This window comes from Saimiri boliviensis, chromosome 13, assembly GCF_048565385.1.
Source record: "Saimiri boliviensis isolate mSaiBol1 chromosome 13, mSaiBol1.pri, whole genome shotgun sequence".
In the NCBI taxonomy this organism is placed as follows: Eukaryota; Metazoa; Chordata; class Mammalia; order Primates; family Cebidae; genus Saimiri; species Saimiri boliviensis.
In genome coordinates, this window is record NC_133461.1 from 86,960,308 (window position 1) to 86,983,241 (window position 22,934).

General features: G+C 43.7%; 1 long non-coding RNA gene across 3 annotated transcripts; it reads right to left on the reverse strand.

The window, feature by feature from the left end:
• Positions 1-746: 746 nt before the first annotated feature.
• On the reverse strand, positions 747-22,230 carry LOC141580844 (uncharacterized). Of its 3 annotated transcripts, none has more exons than XR_012513221.1 (4): positions 20,983-22,230; positions 17,228-17,381; positions 13,073-14,890; positions 747-5,278 (listed from the first exon to the last, which is right to left on the reverse strand). It is a non-coding gene; the product is annotated as an uncharacterized LOC141580844 (long non-coding RNA). The 3 variants fall into 3 exon arrangements; XR_012513222.1 differs by lacking the exon at positions 747-5,278 and adding an exon at positions 8,062-12,950; XR_012513220.1 differs by lacking the exon at positions 747-5,278 and having other exon boundaries at positions 8,062-14,890.
• Between the last annotated feature and the right edge of the window lie 704 nt (positions 22,231-22,934).

The window sequence follows — 22,934 nt, forward strand, 5'->3', positions numbered from 1 at the left end:
TGGCCTACGAAACACAGTGAAAATAGTCTCTAAAAAAAAATAGCCAGGTATGATGGCTTGTACCTGCAGTCCCAGCTACTCAGGAGACTGAGGCAGGAGGATTGCTTGAGCGCAAGAGTTCGAGGCTGCAGCGAGCTATGATTGCACCACTGCACCCAGGGCAACAGAGTCAGACCCTGTCTGTAAAAAAAATAAATAAATTTAAAAAATAACAATAAAGAAAATAGCTGTTAGGGCTACTATACTCAGAGTAATAGGCACTTAAACTAGAGTTTGCTTACCTGAAATAGAGAGGGAGGTGATTGTTGCTACCATAAGAAGCCTTTTGGGGAAATACTAAAAAGCACAGCTGTGTGGTATCCTGCAGGGTGACTGCCTTCTCTCTGGTTTCACTTGTGTTTGAACGAGAGAGTTCCAGTGGCTACTGGGGGGAAACAGAAATACAGATCAGATATCACTATGTAAGCATTAAATAACTTGCTACTCCAGGAAATGCCATTGAGGCAAGAAGTCAAAAGAACAGCCCTGTGCTGGCAGGTTCTGGATGGAAATCTTGCTGGGATTTTATGTTTTTTCCTTTGATTATTATTCATGGAAGACCTGGGAAACAGTGTGATTATGGAATTGCAAAGCAGTGGATGTAAGAACTTAAAAAGCAGTTATCAATTGAAATGGTGATTTGCCCCTGGTTTGTGGCTAATAATAGAATAATATCAGTGCACTCATCACATAAATATTAATGAGTGGAAAAGAGCTTGACAACAAAGACAGAGTGTTTCAATCAGAATGAGCAAAATGACAGCAGCAGGAGCAGGCTCTGGAAAGGCCTCTATGTTCTCAGCAAATATGGAGTCTCATCTGCTTCCCCAGCTGTGAATTTGACTCATTGACCAGTACACCTGGGAAGGGCTCAGCAAAGTGAAGTAGCATAGAGGGAGTCCTGGGAGTCACGTTTGGTTCTGATGCGAAAAATCAAGGGAATGTGCAACGTGCTCTCAGTGCAGAAAACGGGGCTGCAGGTGCTTAGTTGGTTGCTTAGTGGATGCATTCAAAACTACCACTCAATTTCTACATGACCCTGCTTTCAACAGACCTTGTGCATCCCAGGATGAGTAGATGTGGAAAAAATTGTGGAGCTGGTTTTGGGCAGCAGCCCCACTTTGGCTGCTCTTTTTTCTCCTGTTACTATGATCCTGATAATCACACATGCCTTCAATGAGTCAGAGACACCCTGAGAAAAGCAGTATTCACTTGAACCAGCAGCCTGAGCTTTGGAGACAGGATGACTGGGCTGGAGACCCAGCATACTGACTAGTTATATGACCACAAGAAACTTATTTTACCTCTGGAGGCTCAAATTTTCTCATCTGTAAATTGAAGATTTCAATACCGATTTTGTAGGGTTGCTATGAGAATTTGATGATCTAATATATGCAAAGTGCTTAATGCATACAATTCCTGGCATTGGGCAGGCACTCAATATATGTTAGCTATTATGACTATTATTTGATAAATTAAGAACCACTAAAAAATTAGTGGATTTCTGAGGAGATCTCCCAGAGGTGCTCAGGCATGAAAAACAGGTAGGACGAAGAGTCAATGCTTAACAAAAGAAATGAATATCCAATTCTGACCTTTCAACCCAACCCCTGTGCCCACTAGGGAGACCTCTTAGGCAGGTAACTCCAAATTATGATAGACAATTCTACCTGAAACTAAGGTTGTCTTGGCTCCAAATTCCTGGGCATGTGGCATTTGGTGAATTCTTATCTTGTCTTTGTGCCTTTCAAGTGACCAACTAGTGATGCAGAAACTTCCATTTCTCTCCTTCCTTCCCTCCTTCCTTTCTCTCTTTCTTTCTTTCTCTTTCGCTCTCTCTCTTTCTTTCTTTCTTTCCTTTTCTTAAAAACAGGGTCTCTCTCTCTGTCACCCAGGCCAACTAGTGATCTAGAAACTTGTTTCTTTTTCTTTCTTCTTTCTCCTTTTCCTTCCCTTGCCTTCTGCTTCCACTTCCCCTTCCCTTCCCTTCCCTTCCTTCTTAAAAACAGTGTCTCTTTCTGTCCAGGCTGGAATGCAGTGGTATGATCAGGACTCACTGTGAGCCTCAAACTCCTGGGTTCAAGTGATCCTACCATCTCAGCCTCCTGAGTAGCTGAGGCTACAGGTGAACATCAGCATGCCTGGCTAATTATTTAATATTTTTTAGAGGGGGGATCTTGCTATGTTGTCCACACTGATCTCAAATTCCTGGCCTCAAGTGATCCTCCCACCTCGGCCTCCCAGAGAGTTGGGATTATAGGCATGAGCCACTGCACTCAGCCTAGAAACTTGTTTTTATGTGTCACTCTGGGCCACAGAGAGTGGATCTCAATTCTTCCAGAAGTCCCTCTAACTATGAGTATGGGGTTCCCTCCTGGCAGTCAGGACTTCATTCAGATTTTGCATCAGCAGGACCACTGTTTGTACCCAGATCCAAGAATTGTTGCTTGGTTCCTTTACACACAAAAGTCATGTGTACCCCCCAGGACACACATCAGAAACAACTAATTAATATAATTTGATTTTGCTTGTCCTTGATTTTTTAAAATAAGTACTTCTTTAGCCATTATGGCTAAAAAAGAGGTGAGATTAATGACTTGCAATGTAGCAAGTACAGTATTTTCACAAATGCTTATGAGCAAATTTGAGGAGATACAAAGGTAAATCATAGATAATACTCAGGCGTATTAGTTCCCCAGGGCTGCCATAATGAATTACCACAAACTGGGTAGCTTAAAACAATAGAAATCTATTATTTCACAGTTCTGGAAGCCAGAAATCTGAAATCAGGGTGTCAGCTAGGACTTCGCTTGCAGGAAGCAATAGAGGAGACTTCTCCTTTGCCTCTGGTCACTTCAGTTTCTGGCAGCCTCTGCTGTTTTTTGGTTTGTGGCTGCAGAAGTCTAATTTCTGCTTCCATATTCGTATGGACTTCTTCCCTGTGTGTCTCTCTGTGTCCAAATCTCTCTTCCTTTCTCTTATAAAGACATCAGTCACTAGATTTGGGGCCCATCCTAAATACAGGATGATCTCATCTCTAGATCTTTAATTATATCTGCAAAAACATTTATTTCCAAATAGGGTCACCTATTCTGAGGTTTCAGGTAGACACAAATTTTGGGGGACACTCTTCAACTCACTATATTGGGGAACATATACTTTAATGAGACAAATAACCATTAGCTATAATACACAGTAGCATAGAAGTTCCATGAGAGCCCTACAATGAGTTCTGGGTATACAAAGGAAGGGATGTTTCTGTTCATTAGATTTGGGGAAAATGGGTGGATAAGGTCATTTGAAAGGTAGGTCTTGAAGGATGGGAGTCATTTTACAGGACAGGGCATTCCTGGAAGAGGAAAAAATAAGAGTACAAAAACAGAGAGAATAGCAGGGTTGCTTGGGAATCATAGGATTTTATTCTTGTATTATTCTGAAGAATAAGTATTGTCCACTTTCTATGTGGCTGGGCAACTTAATTACAAGTGTCCAGCATGGCATCTTGCACACACCACAGAGCTGTGTGCAAGGTGGTGATAATATTTGTTGATGATACCAGAAAAAGCAAAAGCGTAACTTTGCCTCTTCCATTCAAATTCTTGAATGGCTAAGCTGAGCTTTGTGGTCACACACATTATCCCTCACCAACTGGCACTAAATAATATAATCAACGTAATGATGACAAAAATTAATTCCAATAAACAGCTAATTAAAATTGAGTCTAGAAGGGTAACATGGCCCTAATTACTACATTGGTAAATTGTTTTCCCTATTCCTGGAACAAATTCGTACTTCATTATCCTCCTTTTGTGCAAGAAATTGAGTGTTTGCAAAGTGTAAGGCATGGATTATGGACAGTGGTAATGTAAGCCCAACACGGCCACTGCTCTGTCCAGCTTAGAAGTGAACATGCAACCCGATGCCCATGTGCCACCTGCTGGTGACTACAACCTGGACTCACATTTCCTTTCTTTTTCTTTCATCTTTTTGAGATGGAGTCTTGCTCTGTCACCAAGCTGGAGTGCAGTGGCTTGATCTTGGCTCACTGCAATCTCCGCCTCCCGGGTTCAAGCAATTCCCCTGCCTCAACCTCCTAAGTAGCTGGAACTACAGGTGTGCACCACCACACCCAGCTAGTTTTTTATAGTTTAGTAGAGACAGGGTTTCACCATGTTGGCCAGGATGGTCTCAATCTTCTGACCTCATGATCCACCTGCTTTGGCCTCCCAAAGTGCTAGGATTACAGGTGTGAGCTACCATGTCCGGGCCACATTTCCTTTTATACCCAAATTACAGTGACTCTGGGCTCCCACCTGTCACCTTAGCAAGAATTTCCATTAACAAATGTTCTTAAACAGCCACAAGGTTGGTAAGTTGGTCCCCTTGCCCTCTGCTTATGGTCAAATTGGGAGGACAGAAACTCAGGCCAGCCCTCTTAGTATGACTTATAAACCACTGACTGCTTCTAGACTGTTCTGCCTGCTGGGCTCTCTCCTCTTCGTGCTGATGCTTGGTGCAGGAGGAGGAGCCTGGGGTCCCTGCTTGGCTTGCAAAGCCTGTCTGCTGCTCACCCAGACATGCTTCAGTCTCCATTTAATAGTGAGAGTCCCCACTGGGTGAAGATCCCTCTGGTTCCTTGGTGGTTTGATTTTATAGCTGCTCAAAGCAGGCCCTCTCTTTTCCAGATGAGCCCTGCCCCTCCTGGGTATAGCTGCTTTTTCTCAGCTTTCACTTCTCAGGTAGAATCTACAAAATGGCATTAAATGGATCAATATTTTATAAAATCAGAATTTTATAAAATCACAGAATGCTTTACCTGCAAGGGATTTCACCAACCACTTGCTTCAATGTCTTCATTTTACAGAGGTTAAATGATTTTCCCCAAGACCATACATATAACAACTTAATTTTATTGATGTACTTAAGTTTATTATTGATCTGTTGTCTTAGCTGGCTAGGGCTGCCATAACAAAGCATGACAGATGGGTGGGTTCAGCAGTAGTAGTAGATCATCTTACAGTTCTGGAGGCTGGAAGTCTGAGATCAAGGTGTCGGCAGGGTTGGCTCTTAAAAGCTGTGAGAAGGAATCTGTTCCATGCCTGTTCCTGGATTCTAATGACTTGGTGGGAATCTTCGGTGTTCCTTGGCTTGCAGATAATGCCCCATCGTAATGTCTGCTTTCATCTTCATATGGCATCCTCCCTGTGTGTGAGTGTGTATGTCCAAATTTTCTCTTTTCCTAAGGACACCAGTCAGATTAGATTAAGGCCCCAACCTACTCCAGTAAGTGGAGACCTCGTCTTAACTAATTATATCTGTAGTGACCCTATTTCCAAGGACTTCTCAGTGGAGAATATAATTCAACCAATAATATCTGTTCTCACTCAGATTGAAGGGTGGGTGGGATGGCAGGGTCATCTCCACATGTGATTGGAAATTGTCAAAACAGAAAGATCATGAGTTTATCGAAACCTGCACAGCTTTTTTGAGACAGTGGTGATCTTTGTTTAAAACCTTTAAAACAAACTCCATCTTCCTTCTGTCTTTTAAACTACTTTGCATCAAAAATGCTCAATGAATGTGCACCATAATTAATGACTCTCAGGAATCACAGGATGTCTTAGCACAATGGGCACAATCAGAACCTCTAAGTCCTTCTCTGTGGCTGGTCAGCCTTGCATTCACAGCCTCCCTCAGAAGCTATTGATATTTATTTCAAAACTAATTGTGCTGCGGTTTGGGACACGAAATGGAAAAAGACCAGTTCACATTGCAATCCATCTTGGAATGATAAGGCTATTAAGGCACCAGAAGAAAATTGTTCCATTAAGTCAAAGGCAAACTTCAATTTGGAGGACAAAAAGGCCAGTGCCTTGAGATGAGGGTTTCTGTGCTACAGAACCATCACTGCATTTTAGTAGCATTATAATCATCATGACACTCAGTTCCTTGCACTCATAAAACTCCCTTTTCTTTCTCCCCTTCCCCAAACCAATAATTCTCCATTATCCACGAGCATTTTAACCACGGCAACATTCTACTCTCAGCCTGGCTTGACCCTCTTCCTCTGCAAGAGCTGTGACTCCTCCTCTAGCATTTGGGGCTGTCCCTTACTCTAAACTGCAACTGCATTTAAAATTTGGACCCCCAAGTCAATACCCAGTAGGAAATCTTAGAGGAGACCAATTTTTCTGCACACATGTATCTGATTACTCCTGGGAACATGCTAGAAATGCTGAATCTTCGGCTCCACTGGTTAGTAGACTGCATAAGGTGTTTGACCTAGTCACTTCTCAATTTCTAACCAAACTGAAGGGACTGGACAATTAATGAAAGTTTTTGGAAGGGTGGAGTCGCTTCTTTATTATATTCTAGCCTCTAAACTCTTCTCAGAGCTCACTGGTGTAGACTGCGGAGGAGAGTGCATGAAACGAGAGTTCTCATTATTGTTTTCTTTATGTAATAAAATTGTTACCTAAGGCAGCAGTCTGCCCACCATCTCTGATACAAGGGACCTGTGCAAAGGAGTGAATTCTGTCTAGACATCCAGAAGTGCTGAGGCCCCGCCACCTCCAGTTTCACTTCATTCTTTGCAAAATAACCAGACTTCCAACATGACGTTGCCTCTCCATCTTCTGTGTTTACAATGCCAAAGAACCATCAGCACTAGAATCAAGTTCCCAAGCTCTAATTAGTTCATTCATTCAACTAATTGAGGTCAAGAAAGTTAACTACCTACATGGCTTCTGGAGGGCAAGGGCTGTGGGGTCTTCCTGAGGGACATCGGCATTGTCTTCTCTAAGACCACAGCTCCAGAGAAGCAGCTGCACCCACCAGCTCCACCACCTCCACCTTCACCTATACCCACGTGTGCCCAGCCTGAGCTTGGCCCTTTGCATCTGTTACTAGTGCCCAGCACTAGCACTTTTTCCTGATATGCAGCCTGAGGGCAGAGGCTCAATCATTTTTGTTCCATTGACATCAAGATAAAACATACATCGGGGTGGAAAAGAAATAATAAAGTCTGTAGCCTGAGAAGTACATGAAAAGCAGAACAGGGTGTTTCAAGGTTGACCTCAAAATGGCCCAGGAATATCTATGCAATATTAATATTATATATTTACATATGCTTAATATATACTGTGTAATATATTTTTACATTTAAAAAAAGATGTTGAATGTAGATTAGCTGGAGCTCATGCACACATACAAACATACATATCTCATAGATATCTCATACATATATCTACACATATATCCCATAGATATCTCCTAGATGTATTTATGTTATTGTTTTCTTTATGTAATAAAGAAAATATAGATATATGCAGTATCTATGGGATATGTGCATAGATATATGTAGAACTCTCATATTTTTTATATGTATGTACATATATGTAGATCTCAACCAGGTGTGGTGGCTCACGCCTGTAATCCCAGCACTTTGGGAAGCCAAGGCAGGTGATTCACCAGGTCAGGAGTTCGAGACCAGCCAGGTCAACATGGTGAAATCCCAACTCTATTAAAAACATACAAAAATTAGCCGGGTGTAGTGGTGCATACCTATAATCCCAGCTACTTAGGAGGCTGAGGCAGGAGAATCACTTGAACCTGGGAGGCGGAGGTTGCAGTGAGCCGAAATGGCACCACTGCACTCTAGTCTGGGTGACAGAGCGAGACTCTGTCTGAAAAAAAAAAAAGATATATATATATATATATATATATATATATATATATATATAATATATGTATAGAGCTCTGCAGATATGTATAGATTTCATATCTATGATATGTAGATATATAGATCTCACATATATGAGATTTCATATATATGAGATGTTTGTAGATATATGTAGATATATCTTATATCTCATGCATATTTCATATATGTAAATACATACATAAATAACCTGTATATATCAATGAATACACATAACATGCATATTTCATATATGTAAATACATACATATATAAACTGTTTATGTCTATGAATACACATAACATGCATATTTCATATATGTAAATACATACATACATAACCTGTATATGTCTATGAATACACATAATGTCTGCTACTCTGGGTCCAGTGTGCTCATATTCCCTAAGGATATTTTTCCTGGGCTTTGCTTTCCTTTGCATCCCGACAGCCTAGAAGGTTGAAGCGCTTGTCAGGAGGAGGATTCATTTTCCCAAAGGACAGTCGTAACCGGAAAAAAATAAAATAAAATAAATGCTACCTGTAGTGAGCAGGTCTGTCCATGAGGTGGTGGTGTTAGTACAATGGAAGCAGAAGAGAATAAGGTCAGGGCAGAGAGAGCTCCCCGCCACCCCCACCCCCCTGTTGAATTGATGGAGGAAGGATAAACCCATGCCCCTCCACAATCTCTCACCCCAAAGACTGACAGGTGCCCAGCCACTGGCTGCCAGGTTGTAGGAGATTCACACACATAGCTTCTCAGCAGATCCTAGACCAGCTGGCCTGGAGGCTTGGAAGCAGTCCAGGCAGGGGACATATGAGAAGTCATCAAGAGCAATGGCTCTCTCAGGTGGAGTTGAGTAGAATGTTCTCATGGCACCCGGACACTCCTCACATGCTCTGGCCTGTGGGTGGTTTTCTTTGCCGCCCACTAAGGGCTTCGAGTAGCTTTCTAGCCAACACACAAAGCCTGGCACTGAGGCTCCTCTAGCTCAGCCTCCTGGGCAGGCTCTTCTACCCTTTCCACACACATCTGCAAGCTCCTGCTGTTGGAGTCCGCAGAGACAGGACCTGGGCCAACAAAACATCTCTGCATATTGAAAGCACTCCCAAATACCACTTATTTTGCAAGCAATGGCTGCTAAAAGCTGAACCACACCAAAGTAGATACTCCCTCTCTGCATGGTCTTTGAAGGGAGTGGAGCTGCTATGAAAACAATTCACCACTGAAGCTTTCCCTGGTGCCAATCTTGCTTTCTAGTTTCCAAAGTTACAATTTTTTTTTTTAGATTGAGTTTTGCTCTTGTTGCCCACGCTGGAGTGCAATGGAGTGATCTCGGCTCACTTCAACCTCTGCCTTCCAGGTTCAAGCAATTCTCCTGCCTCAGAATCCTGAGTAACTGGGATTATGGGCATGCACCACCATGCATGGCTAATTTTTTGTATTTTCAGTAGATACAGTGTTTCTCCATGTTAATCAGGCTGATCTCAAACTCCCAACCTCAGGTTACCTGCCTGTCTCGGCCTCCCAAAGTGTTGGGATTAACAGGCGTTAGCCACCATGCCTGGTCTGAAGTTCGTTTCTATGTTAAAAACCAAACCAAACCAAACCAAAACAAAACAAAACAAAAAACCCTGTGTTTTCACCAGAGAGAGAAGGGAGAAGGAACCTTGGTTGATTCTCTGTCTGTGGCAAGCGCAAGCTCTATCTTACCACTTTCAGTCCATTTAGCAATCCTGTTCTCTGAGTACTTCACAGAGGGAGAAACTAGGCTCAGAAGGGTGAAGGAACTTGTCTGTAGTCACATGTGTCAGCCACAGAGGCAATTGCAAACCCAAATCTATCTGGTTTCCTTTGCTTCGTTGACTATGATGTAGATGTTGAACAACTGGCTTTCCAAAGAAAAGTAGTAACAATCATAGCATAACACCCCTTAACATCTTTGTGGCCCTCTACAGTATACAAGATACCTTTCCACCGGGCGCGGTGGCTCACACCTGTGATCCCAGCACTTTGGGAGGCCAAGGCGGGTGGATTGCCTGAGGTCAGGAGTTCGAGACCAGCTGGCCAGCATGGTGAAACTCTGCCTCTACTAAAAATACAAAAATTAGCCAGGTGTGGTGGCAGGTGCCTGCAATCCCAGCTACTCAGGAAGCTGAGGCAGGAGAATTGCTTGAACCCAGGAGGTGAAGGTTGCAGTGAGCAGAGATCGCATCATTGCACCCCAGCCTGGGAGACTCCATCTCAACAACAACAACAACAACAAAAGCCTTTCCATTGCTGGGCCCAGGCCAGCATTTTGCAGACATGCTCCCTTGGTGGGCGACTTCACTGAAAGTCTGTCAATTGATTTAGGGTGACAGGCTGTGCCAAAACTTCAGCCCTGGGGTTTCTGGGGTCATAAATTCTGGGATGGTAGGCTCTAGAAAGGTGCAGCTCAATGACAGCACATTTGGCCTGTCTCTCTGTTTTACCGAGGGCCAGCCTTGACTGATGCTGAGCAAAGTGTCAGTGATGAAAGACTCGTCAACACTGCCTGACTTCCTTCCTCACCTTCCATCAAAGGTGGTCTTTTGTCCAAAGCTCTTTGATTTGAGAATTAGGTCTTATATGTAACTCCCAAGTTAAATTGGACCCAAGAGTGAATTTGGATCTGCATTGAAGAGGGAGCTGACATTTAATAAGTTCTGGAGTGTCCTGGGCTTGCTGCATAACCATAATAATAAAGACTGACGCTTTGAGCTCTTGCTGCAGGCGAGCTGTGTGCCAAGTGCTTCTTCACTCTATCAGCTTCTTACTTCACAACTCTGCTGGGTACAAGCTATTTGTGGCCAGAGAAATGAGACACTAAGAGATTATATGATTTGCCCAAGATCCTACAGCTAGCAATGGAGGCGTTTGCATTTGAATTTGTACAGTCTGTATTGCCAGAATGGCCACTGGCCTCTCCAAGGCCATGTGGGAGGTTTTCGATGAGGCCTGAAGCTCTGCGGAGTTCCTGGCATCTGGGGAGGCCTCTGTTTATATCCAAGCCTTGGAAGAAGCCCTAGGACAAAGCAGCCTCTAAGGACCACATGCAGTGACAGCGCTGTGGTGGTGGCAGCCTGCCATTGAGTCCTGGAGCCCAGTTTATTTTCTCTTTCTTTTCCTTCCTCCCAAATCCTTTCTGCCTTGTCTGCCATCCAGCTAATCAATTGCAATTGATTCCAACTGATAACATGTTATTGGAGTTTTGTTTATTTCAAGGTCAGTAGGACAAGAATGTGGCGGCCTCCGCCCTGAAGGACCATATCCAAGTACACTTTCTTACCCTGACTTCAAGTCCCAACCTGGACTCCAGCCTGCAGCCTCTGGGAGGCAGACTATCTTGCACTCACCCTTGTCTTGGCAGCACAATCACATGCTCATTTTGTGCATTTCCCTTTTGGGCCCCTGAGGCTATAAAGTGAATTTGTCTGGAACACAGAAAACACTCAGCAGCACATCTCACTCTGACAGACACTGTCAATCTAATTAGAGGGCTTGAATTATTAAAGGTCCCTGGCCACTTAGAACTGCAGGTCACCAAGGCACATACTTGCCTGAGTGGCACTGCATTAGGAAGCGGTGGGCTCACAGCCAGCTGTTACTGTGGACCCCGCCAAATTTGTTTGATCATGACTCTTCCCAGTCACGAAATGCCACCCTCCTTTCCCAGGCCCTATCCTGCTGACAGAGGCCTGAACTGGCTCAGGTCCTGGCTTCTGGTCCTACCTCTGCAGTTGACTCTGGGGGTTTTGACCAATCCTTGTTCTTCCTGGTACCTCCATATTCCCACCTGTACTGTATGACTACAAATATTTGCTTAGGATCATTTTAGCAGCTGTGAAGTGTCCTGGGAACTTTGAATGAAAGGCGCTCTGTTCCAGCTTATGAGCCAAGAGATGACTCTGGCCCTGTCCACACGGCAGGGCTCTACAGGAGACAGACTGGGCCCATTCATCCTTCATACAGTCCTAATTTTATTCCAGTGCCTTACTGTGGGCTGAGGCAGCAGGGCTTGTCAGAGAACTGAGCAGTCTTCACACTTTCAAAGTCTCCTCTATTTGGTAGGGTTGCTTTTTTTCCTCTTTTTTTTTTTTTTTTTTTTTTTTTTAATCATTGCATATTAGCAAAGGTAAAATCTACCATGCAAGAAAAAGAACAATCATGAAAGGAGAAAGCCCTTCTCAAGGGAGATCTGCTTATTAGTCCTTTGGAAGGTCAAGAAGGCCATTTGCCTGAGGCTAGGATTTATACTATTAGCATAGTAGGCATATCTGGGGCCCACCCTACATAAATATCACGGTGTCATTTTTACATTTATTTTTACGTATGTGTGTGTATTGTTTCAGGGTGTCCATGGTGCAAGACAGCAGAACTGAGAATCAATAGGATAATATGTCCAGGGCCTGCTGGTGATGAATGTGGGTGTTTGGGCTCATTTGGGCTGCCACAACAAAATACCACATAGACTGGGTTACATGCAAACAACAGAAATGTATTTCTCCCAGTTCTGGAGCCTGGAAGTCCAAGATCAAGGTGTCAGCATGGTCAGGTTCTGGTGGAGGCCCTTTCCAGGTTGTATATGGCAGACTTCTTATATCCTCACATGGTGGAATGAGGGTGAGAGAATGCTCTGGGGTCCCTTTAATAAGAGCACCAATCCTGTTCCTGAGAACTCCACCCTCATTAACTCCAAATGGCTTTACCTCCTAATCCCATCACATAGGGAGTTAGGGTTTCAACATATGAATTTGTGAATTACACTAGCATTCAGTCCATTGCCCTGAGTATTTTTGCTTCTTCAAAATGACTTCATTGTTGCCACATATAATCGTGCCTCTGTCTTGAGGCTCAAGTAGCATTGTCTTAGAGCTGGAACCTCCAGCTTTCTGCAATCCTGGACCCCTCTACCAACCTCTCTAACCCTTCCCCTCTAGGAGCACTTACAGAATATGGAGTCTTTGCTTAGTCTCCCCTGAATTCAATTTCTGCTCCTTCTTCTTTGAACTCCTCACTAGCCTTAGGGGCCAGGCATCCCATCCAGATATCATCCCCAGCTGCAGAGAATCTGAGAAACTTTGCAGTCACTCTCTCCCTCAGGGCTCAAGTCTCCGCTCCCAATAGGTCTTCAATCACCATGGTTTCCAATCTCACTTTTCTTCTGGGTATGCAGAGCACAGCTTCCCATTGCTTTCAAAGGGAAGTGCAAATATCTTATGCAAACTTACTGTATTAATTTGTTCTCATGCTGCTAATAAAGACATAACTGAGACTGGGTAATTTAAAAGGGAAAAGAGGTTTAATGAACTCACAGTTCTACAAGGGTGGGGAGGCCTCACAATCGTGGCAGAAGAAGAAGCAAAGGCATGTCTTATATGGTGGCAGGCAAGAGAGAAGTGCTGAGAAAAAGAGGGGAAAATCCTTATAAAACCAACAGATTTCATGAGAACTCACTCACTACCACAAGAACAGCAGCATGGGGGTAATAACCCCCATGATTCAATTACCTCCAACTGAATCCCTCCCACAGTGGGAATGAATGATGGGAACTACAATTCAAGATGAGATTTTGGGTGGGGACACAGCCAAACCATATCACTTACCAAGGCCCTACGTGATCTAGTCAGGGTCTTCCCGTTTGACATAATTTCCTCTTATTCACCTCTTTGTTCATCAAATCCAGCCACGTTGTTCTCTTCCTGTCCTTCAAACCCATTCAAGTTTAGTTTCACTTTAGGGTTTTATACTTTTGCTGGTCTCTCTACCCACTATACTCTGTCCACCAAAATTGGCATGCTATCTTCTTCTTGTCATTCAGATCTTTATTTAAATGTCATATTCCCAGAGCTAATTCCTTGAGCATTTTGTCTAAAATAACCCTTCTCTCTCAGTCACTTACATCTTATACAGCTAATTGTCTTCAGACATTTAAGATCATTGACAATTATTGATGCTATCTCTTTTCCTCCAACAGTAGAATACAGATTTGATGAGCAGAAACCTTGTCTGACGTTTTCTCTGCTATATCCCTAACATTATAGAATGTATATGGTACTTGGTGGTCTCTATAAATACTTGTTGGATGACTCAATGAATGAGCAAACTATAAATATTTGTTATGAACTATAAGAAGTTGCCAGCGAACTTCACATTTGCAAACCTCATCATCTTTATTATGGGCACTAGAAGTCTCATCTGGATCCTGTGCCTAACCAGTAGAAGGCCATAGTGTTGGGCCTGGGCTGGCTTGCAGTATCCCAGTCACCTAGATTTTGTGGAGCTTACCTGTGACTAGTAGACCAAGGTACTAAGGGTGAGCCAAGAAGCAACCTCCAAAACTCATCAGAAAAAGTCCAACCTGGCCGCTACTTCTTATAGGATAGGCAAAGTGGGAAGATCTTGGTATGAAGCATAGGATATAAACTGGGGAAACTAGACCAGAGTTCAAGCTTGGAGGAATTCCCAGAGCTATGGGAACGTGGTCTTAGAAAGCTGCTGTAGTTTTGGGTGAGCGAGTGAAGGAGCAGTTAGACTTACTTGGTTCAGGCTCACAATGACCTTCAACCCTTCTCTTGAAGGCATGAGCTGGCCACAGTTGCACTTTGCCCTGTTGGTGAGGATCTTATGCCAGAGAATGACAATGGGTCAAGGGTTGGGTGGGGAGAATTCATTGCTGATTAAGTCTTTTTTGATACTGAGTAGAGAATAGGTTTAGAGGAGGGGAAGGGAAGACCACAGGACCACCACTAAAGAGGTTATTTAGCAGTCCAGAAAAGAGAGGACAAGAGCTGGTGACAGCAGAAGGGAGGGAGAGGAAGAGATTCATGCAAGAGAATGACTGATGCAAAATGTGCAAAATTTAAGTTCAATCACATTAGACCAATGGCATAAGGAAAAAGAAAGACACCATGAAGACCAGGAGGATCTGAGCTTGCTCAGCATTGGAGAGGGTGCTGTGTGCCTTGATGAAGTTAAAGACAGGAAGGGAGAGGCACTTGTGTGCAGGGAAATGTGCTTTACCTCTGGACAGGCTGATGTGACAAGTTCATTGGGCCTCCAGAAAGATCTTTTCCAAAAGTAGCTAGAAATATAGAGCTACAGCACAAAAGACCCAGGAACCAGGTGAATGCCTGGAAGAATGGAAGAAATTATATTATTTAAAGTAAAATGGGCCATGCGTGGTGGCTCATGCCTGTAATCCCAGCACTTTGGGAGGCCAGCGCAGGCAGATCACTTGAGGTCAGGAGTTTAAGACCAGCCTGGTCAACATGGGAAGACCCCGTCTCTACAAAAATTAGCCTGGTGTGGTGGTGCACACCTGTAATCCCAGCTACTCTGAAAGCAGAGGCAGGAGAATTGCTTGAAATGGGCAGGCAGAAGTTGCAGTGAGCTGAGATGGCACTGCTACATTCCAGCCTGGGTGACAGAGCGAGACTCCATCTTAAAACAAAACAAGATAAAACAAACAAAGTAAAATGGGGCTTTTGAAAGTAACCAAGAATTTTAGTAGAGGGAGGAGAGCCAGGAGGACTTTTTAGCTTGAATAAAAACTAATGCTGATGGAGGGAAAGCTTGAAGCTGGAGGATGGTTTCTTATTCGAATGCAAGATTTGGGATTTAATTATTTAAAATATATCATGTGATTTCAGAAATCAGCTATCGTTTGCTTTACAAAGATAACTCAGGAGTGTCTTTAGAGAGTCAGAAGCCTAGGAACCAAAACCCCAAAGAGGCCAGACCAGGAAAACCTAGCTCTCCCCAGTACAAAGGGGAAGGTGCTCCCATTCAGTGCTGCTTTCTGGGCCACAACACTTTGTGCAGGTAATTCTGAAAACATCACACTAAAAAAAGAATCGCATGTTATTAATCATAAACACGAAAACAAAAACAAAGGAAGGTGTCTCCTTGCCTTTAAATGAAGACAACCAAAAGCATCAGAGATGAAAACAAGACAGACACAACATGAAGACTGAAAACCAGATGATACCGTAGGGAGCATGTGTAAAATTAAGAAAATAATTACTATGAGACTTAGATCACAGAACAAAAGGAATCCTAAAAGAACCTCCCACCTACAACAGAAACAAACGACAACTTAAAAATATGAAGGAAGTGGGCTGGGCATGGTGGCTCATGCCTATAATCTAAGCATTTTGGGAGGCTGAGGCGGGTGGATCGCTTGAGCTCAGGAGTTCAAGACCAGTCTTGGCATCATGGTGAAACTCCATCTCTATTAAAAATACAAAGTGAGCCTTGTATGGTGGTGGGCATCTCTAATCCCAGCTACTCTGGAGGCTGAGGCAGGAGAATCACTTGAACCCAGGAGATGGAGGTTGCAGTGAGCCGAGATCGGGCCACTATACTCCAGCCTAGGTGACAAGAGTGAGACTCCATGTCAAAAATAAAATGAATGGAATAGAATAGAATGGAATGGAATAGAATAGAATAGAATAGTGATATTTCATAAGCCGGTATTACATTAATGAGAGAATATGATCGAGGTAGCCTTGGGTCCTTTTCCCTGAGTTTTTACAATAAGCCCCAGGCCAGGGTTACAAATATCAAGCAAAGGAAATAGTAGGGAGGTAGGGATGAGGCTACTAGTCAGGGCTGGAATAAAGAGGTAGTCATGTGGGGCGAGGCAGATGGGAAGTAGGGCAGGTCTTAGCTAAGAACCTCAGAGGAGGCCTCTCAGATCAGACCCAAGGCTACATACAGGGAGAGGATCAGCCTCAGAGACGAGGCGCTGCTGGCTTTCCATGGGTGCAGCTTCTGGTAATGCCTCTTGGACTAGTTCCTACAATTCAGGTTACCTGCAGCTTCCCCCAGAAATGGACATTTTCCGTATGAAATATAGGATGGAGAGTAAACTATATTTCTCGAAGGACCTCCAGGCAGTGTAGAACAGGAAATAGGAGATTTGGTGGTCAAATCAACTTTGAGAAATACTGGATTCAAATAACTTTCTTTGAATTCTCAGTGACTATTGAATTCTCAGTATATGAAAGGCCCTCCAAAGTCCAGCTTTTATTTATTTATTTATTGAGATGGAGACTTGGTCTGCCACCCAGGCTGGAGTGCAGTTGTGCCATGTCAGCTCACTGCAACCTCCACCTCTTGGGTTCAAGTGATTCTCCTGCCTTAGCCTCCCATGTAGCTGGGATTACAGGCACCCACTACCATGCTTGGCTAATTTTTCTATTTTTAGTAGAGATGCGGTTTCACCACGTTGGCCAGACTGATCTCGAACTCCTGATCTCAAGTTATCTGCCCACATCACTCTAGGAAGAGTGCTAGGATTATAGGCGTGAGCCACCACACCTGGCCAAAAGTCCTGCTTTTAAAGAAACCAGTTTAATGAATTCAATATTTTCCCCAATAAATGCCAGAAAGTTAGAGAGCTACAAAACACACTTTATCTTCGCTGCCTTGGGACTATAATGTGGAACAATCACAATATTGCTCACCAAATTGGAGTTGGCTGATGTGATTGGCTGTGCCCATCTCTTCTTTCTTCCATGTTTCTACTTTATAGTGAAGTTGAAGGGAGCAACTTTCTCGGTGGAGGGTATCTGAGTAATATGTATTCTGGCTAAAGCCTCTCAGCACACTCATGGAGCACTACAATACAAATTATCAATCTATATGTAGAGCATTCTGTGCGTTACAAAGCACTTTACTACTATTTCATATAGTACACATGTAAATATAGTGAATATGAAAATATATGACAGAGTAATATGATGGAGTTGCAAGAAGCTGAGTTGATTGTATTCTAGGAGTGCAATAAAACAAGCTTGGTCCCTGCAAGGTGTATGTCAGTTGGTACTAGTAAACTGAAGATTTGGGATAATTGGATACCACTTTCTACAGCAGTTTCCATAAGTTGAATGCACACCTACTGCTTGCCCTGGGGGTGTTTTCCCCACCGATCCCTTCTCAAGGTTCACTTTTTAATTACTTGAATACCCCTAAGGTGCTGACTGAACAGGTTAATTTAAATGGGAAGACCTAAAACTCCTGTTGTTTTTCAGCTCCTTGCTGAGGCACCTGATGATTATACCATCGCCAACAGGGTCAAGTCCAAATGCCTTTGCATCCTTTCACAACATCATCTCCCATCATTTTACCTGCACACAGCCTTCCAGCTCCCTGGAACCAGACCCCATTTCCTGACTGGGCTCTGCTTCCTCTGCTTCTCACCCCTCAACATACACACTCTACATTCTGTTTCTGGCCGCCCTTCTTTCCTTTTTCTACCTGCAAAACCCTCCCCAGCTCCCCGAGGCAGAGCTAGTTGCTCCTTCCCCTGGATCCCATGGCCCTTTCTACCTACGGGCCTCCCATAGTGCCTAATGGCTCATAGATAATGACCAGGAAACATTCATTGAGTGGATGGTTCATTTAGGCACTGTCTTTTACTGCAATGTCTCCAGATTTGACATTAAGACACAGGAAAGTATGCCACCAATTGCTAGCAGTCAATCAAGAGTGGTGGGAGGGAGGAGCCAGAGCTGGAATTGGCTGGCTGGGGGTGGTGGGACAGGCCTAGGCAAGTGGCTGCCAAGTATAAACTCTTTGGGGGAAGAGATATGATATGGTTTGGAGGTTTGTCCCCTCCAAATCTTATGTTGACATGTGACCCCCAAGTGTTGGAGTTGGACCGAGTAGGAGGTATTTGGACCATGGAGGAGGGGTGGACCCTTCATAAATGCCGTGGTTTTCTTGGTGAAGAGTGAGTTCTCACTCTATTAGTTATCGATATTTGATTGTTAAAAAGAACCTGGCACCTCCTCCCTCTCTCTCTTGCTCCCACTCTCACCATCTGCGTCCTCTTCACCTTCTGCCATTCGTAAAAGCTTCTGGAGGTCTCCTCCAAAACAGATGCTAGCACTGTGCTTCTTGCACAGTCTGCAGGGCCATGAGCCAAAATAAACCTCTTTTCTGTATGAATTACCCAGTCCTGGGTATTTCTTTATAGCAATGCAAAATGGACTAATACAAGGCATATGTAAATTTTTAAAAATGCTTTTCTAAAGGAGCATAGATTTAATGAGGATGAGGAACAGTGGCCTGACAGGAAGAATGGATTCAAAGTAAGCCACATGGCATAGTAGAGGGAGGAAGAGATGGGACAAAGGACTGTGCCTGGGCCCCACCTGCTGGCAAAGCAGAAATCCTACTGCAATGCCAGGGGTGCTCCTTGTCTCAGGGACAGGGAAGGGCTGAGGAGCAGGCTGAAGCCCCTCCCCACCTTCAGCCTCCATGTTAAAGGCAGGGACTTATAGCCAGATTCTCCTGGAAGAGAAGCAAAGGTAGTGCACAATTTGCTACTGGTTTTTTGGCTATTTTACCAATCATTTCCTCTTCATGTTTAACCTTTTGTTCTTTGACTAAAATCTCTAAGAAGAGCTTAGTTCCTTCTGAGATCAGTCCACCCTTGTTATCTTTCCTCAAAATTCCTGGACTCAAAGGGGCATAAACCAGGTTTCTAGACATTCAGCTCAGCCAGGCAAATAGCCTCTAGTAATTCCAGGCAAGTGCAAAGGCAAGCAGCAAATCGGGCAAACAGTAGAGGTTGCAGTCTGTTTTCTTTTTAGAGTATCCTTATCAGAGAGCCAGAACTAGTCATTAAATTATGTTTGTTTGCTAAAGTTGCTTTATCTTGTTGAGCCTGAAAGTGCAGCCATGTACAAAAAAGATCATAGACAACGGCAATTAACTGGGACTATGGAGTGTATTTAGTTCCTCCCGTCTCATTTCACAGGGTGGAAACTGATAGGGGAAAAAGAGAAACTCAAATTTCAACAGACTTGGTAGAATTCTGTTGCTGTTTTCCTCTAGACAACTCAGGCTCCATTTTAGGTCCTTCTAAAAAGCCACCATTTTCTGATTTGTTCCTTTAGAAACAGGGCAGCAAATATAAAGGATAGGAACAGAAGTGAGAAAGTCACTCCCAAGCAACGGACACAAAACAAGAGCAATTGATGGACTGCCCGAGCTTGGGTAGATAATTCCACTCTGAACCAATCCTCGCACACAGGAAACACCATAAAATACTGATCTATGAACGAGTATACTGAATTGCCCATTCCTTCTTGAAATATACTAATGGACAGATGCAGTGATACAGATGATACATCTTAATTGCTAATCCCATAAACATGATCGAGCATCCACTCTACTAATTCCACAGAGATTAAAGTAAAGACATAAATATGCATAATGAGAAGAACAAACATTTATTGAGAGCTACAGTGTTTTAGGTGCTGGACCAAGTTATGACCTTAATAATAAGTACAATTATTTGTCCATTTTATAAGTAAGGAAACTAAGACCTAGGATAATGAAGTAGCTGGCCTGAGGTCACACAGCAGACAGGTGACAGTGGTGAGATTCTGAATTAGGTTAGCCTGAGTTCCTAATCATTCTGTCCCAGTGACCCCCCATGACACAAGATCCCTGGAACCTGCAGTATGGGTGGCACATACCCGAATGGAGTGCCAGTACCACGTGATAAAAACTTCTAATGGGAAATGGGAAAAGGGAAGGTGGGTTAAAGAACAGGGAGATTTGCTAAATCATGTAAAATTACAGGTGGATAGGAGGAGGAATGTCTAGTGTTCTATAGCACTGTAAGATGACTATAGTTAATAGTAGCATAGTTTCAAAGAGCTAGAAGGAGGATCTTAAACATTTCTAAAACAAAGAAATGATAATGTTTGAGATGACAGATATGCTAATTACCCCATCTGATCATTATACCTTCTATGTATCACAACATCACCATGTACCCCATATATTTGTACAATTATTATTTGTCAACTAAAAAAATAAAGTAAAATGTATTCCAAATGGGAAAAAAGGAAGAATTCATAGGGAAGGTAACACTAGAGCAGGTGCTTAAAGAATGAGGGAGGAAGTTGGGTGAGGTGGCTCATGCCTATAATCCTAACAATTAGGAAGGCTGAGGTGTGAGGATTATGTGAGCCAAGGAGATCCAGACCAGCCGGGGCTACATAGAAAGACCCTGTCTCTATTTTTAATATACATTTATATTATAAAATTGTTAAAAAGAAAAAAAAAGAATGAGGGAGGAAATGTTTATTTGGAGAGGATTGGAGGGGAGAAGCGCACCTTAGGAATGGCGTTGAGCTAAATAGGTACATCGCACCTGATGCTGTAGAAGAGCTGAATAGTGCCAGGGTCAGACTGAACATACCTGAGGGCTCAGATGGTGGCCTAAATCCAGCTGAAGAGAGAGACCAGTCTCCATGCAATGAGGATGAAGAGTTGTAGACCGCGAGGTGGAAACTGCTGTTGGCCATCCAAGTTCTATCTTCATAGAGACTGGTGCACCGCTGCCCACTCAGGTCACCAGCTGGATGCTGCCCTGGAGTAGACTAGCTGGGAGAGTTGTGCAGGGTAGGGACACAGCCAAAAGGAGCTGCCCAAGAACCCGGGAAATTACTGAAGATGGTGTCAAGTTCTATGAAACAGTCTCCTTTTCCACAGCCCTTGGCTTCATCCAGCCTCACCCTTGGAGATCGGCACATGTTGCAGTCAGGGGATCTGCAAGAAACACAAGAGGCATCAAAGAAAATGGAGATTCCACGTGATATTGATGCCCAAGCATCCAGCGAAGTCAGCTTTCTGTTCTTTGCTCTGTGCTTGCTTAGGCAAGTCCTCAAGTTTGAAAGACCAAAAATCATGGCTAACATAGGGACGCCAGCCAGCCTGAACGGCCACAGCACCTCTGCTAATACTCGCTGGCCTTCTTAGAGAGGCATCCCTTTTCCCTTTTGCACACCTTGGAGTTTCTCTTTTTTTGTTTCCCACCCTAATCCTCTCTAAGTTTCCCTCTTCCTTTCCCTTTCTTCTTCCTCTTTCCTTCATCAGTCTCTGGTGGACCCGCCCCATGGCTGGCAGTTGCCAGTTCTGATTCTCCAGCCTTGCTTTGGAAGAGCAGCATCCCCTTGTGGTCATGGACTACCTGCATCTGAATCCTCCAGAGAGCTGGGAAAATGCAGAGCCCTGGGCCCGCCTCCAACCTGCTGAAATAGGCTTGCTGAACTGGAAGCTATGCCTCCAACAAGCCTTCCACGTCAGTTTTTGCTCACTAAGGTTTAAGACCCTTGTCCTAAAGACAAAGGCCCTGGAAACTTTGATCTCTCATCTCTCTTTGTTTCCCCCATTAACCCTTCTCTAAAAAATTGAGAAGCCGAGTTCAAGAAACAGCATTGAGTTTTTCCTTTCCTCTTTATCTTCTGCCTAGACATCCTTCTCCTCTACTGGATGGTGGGTCTCTAAGAATGGGAGTCATGTTCTACTGAGCTCTGGAACTCTGAGATTCCTGTTATGCCTGAGTCACCATGGACACTTAGAGAATGTGGAATGAATACATTGTTGATGCAAGGAACGCCCTGTCTCCCTCCCTGCCCCCTCCCTTCTTTTCTCCTCCTCCCCTTTTCTCTTCCTCTTTCTCTTGGGACCCCCTTGGCCTTGGGCACAAAACCCAAATGTTTTAAGAGATGGTTAATGTTTAAAGGGAGACAGGCGGGTACAGGCAGGGCAATGGCAGGTTGCTTAATGGGCAAACAAATCCACCTTGTTCTGTTGTCTCCTAAGCCAACAGGAAGCATCCAAAAGACGGTCAGATGGTCACTCACCCTGCAAGGGCTTGGGACAGCTGTCCTGCCTGCCCCACGCAGCAGTTGCATAACCTTGCTGCAATAACTTGGAACTATAAATAGTCTTTACTGAGGAACCCCACTCTGCGATTGGACAGGCCTGAGGAGTGGCCTTTATTTGTTGCCCCTTCAAACCAGTGGAGAAAAACATTTTTTAAAGTCTCTCTTATAGAATCTAAGCCTGCAGCAAAGTATTCCATCTTCTTCTTTGAGTTCAGCCTGTGGTCTCATTCGATGACTGCATTTAGAGTCTCCACACAGCTCTTTCTCCTTCTTACTGCGCCAATATGTGACCCAGTTCCACTTACATAATGGTGCTAATGATGATGATGATGGTCATTCTTTAGTAGGTCTTCTCTTCTCCATTCCTATCACTCCTATCCTTGTCTAGTCTTTTATCTCTTGTGTATGGCCCTTTCATTGCCTTGTCCATTTACTGGTGACTTTGTCTCCATCTAGTGTATAGGACTGATTCTCCTGAACA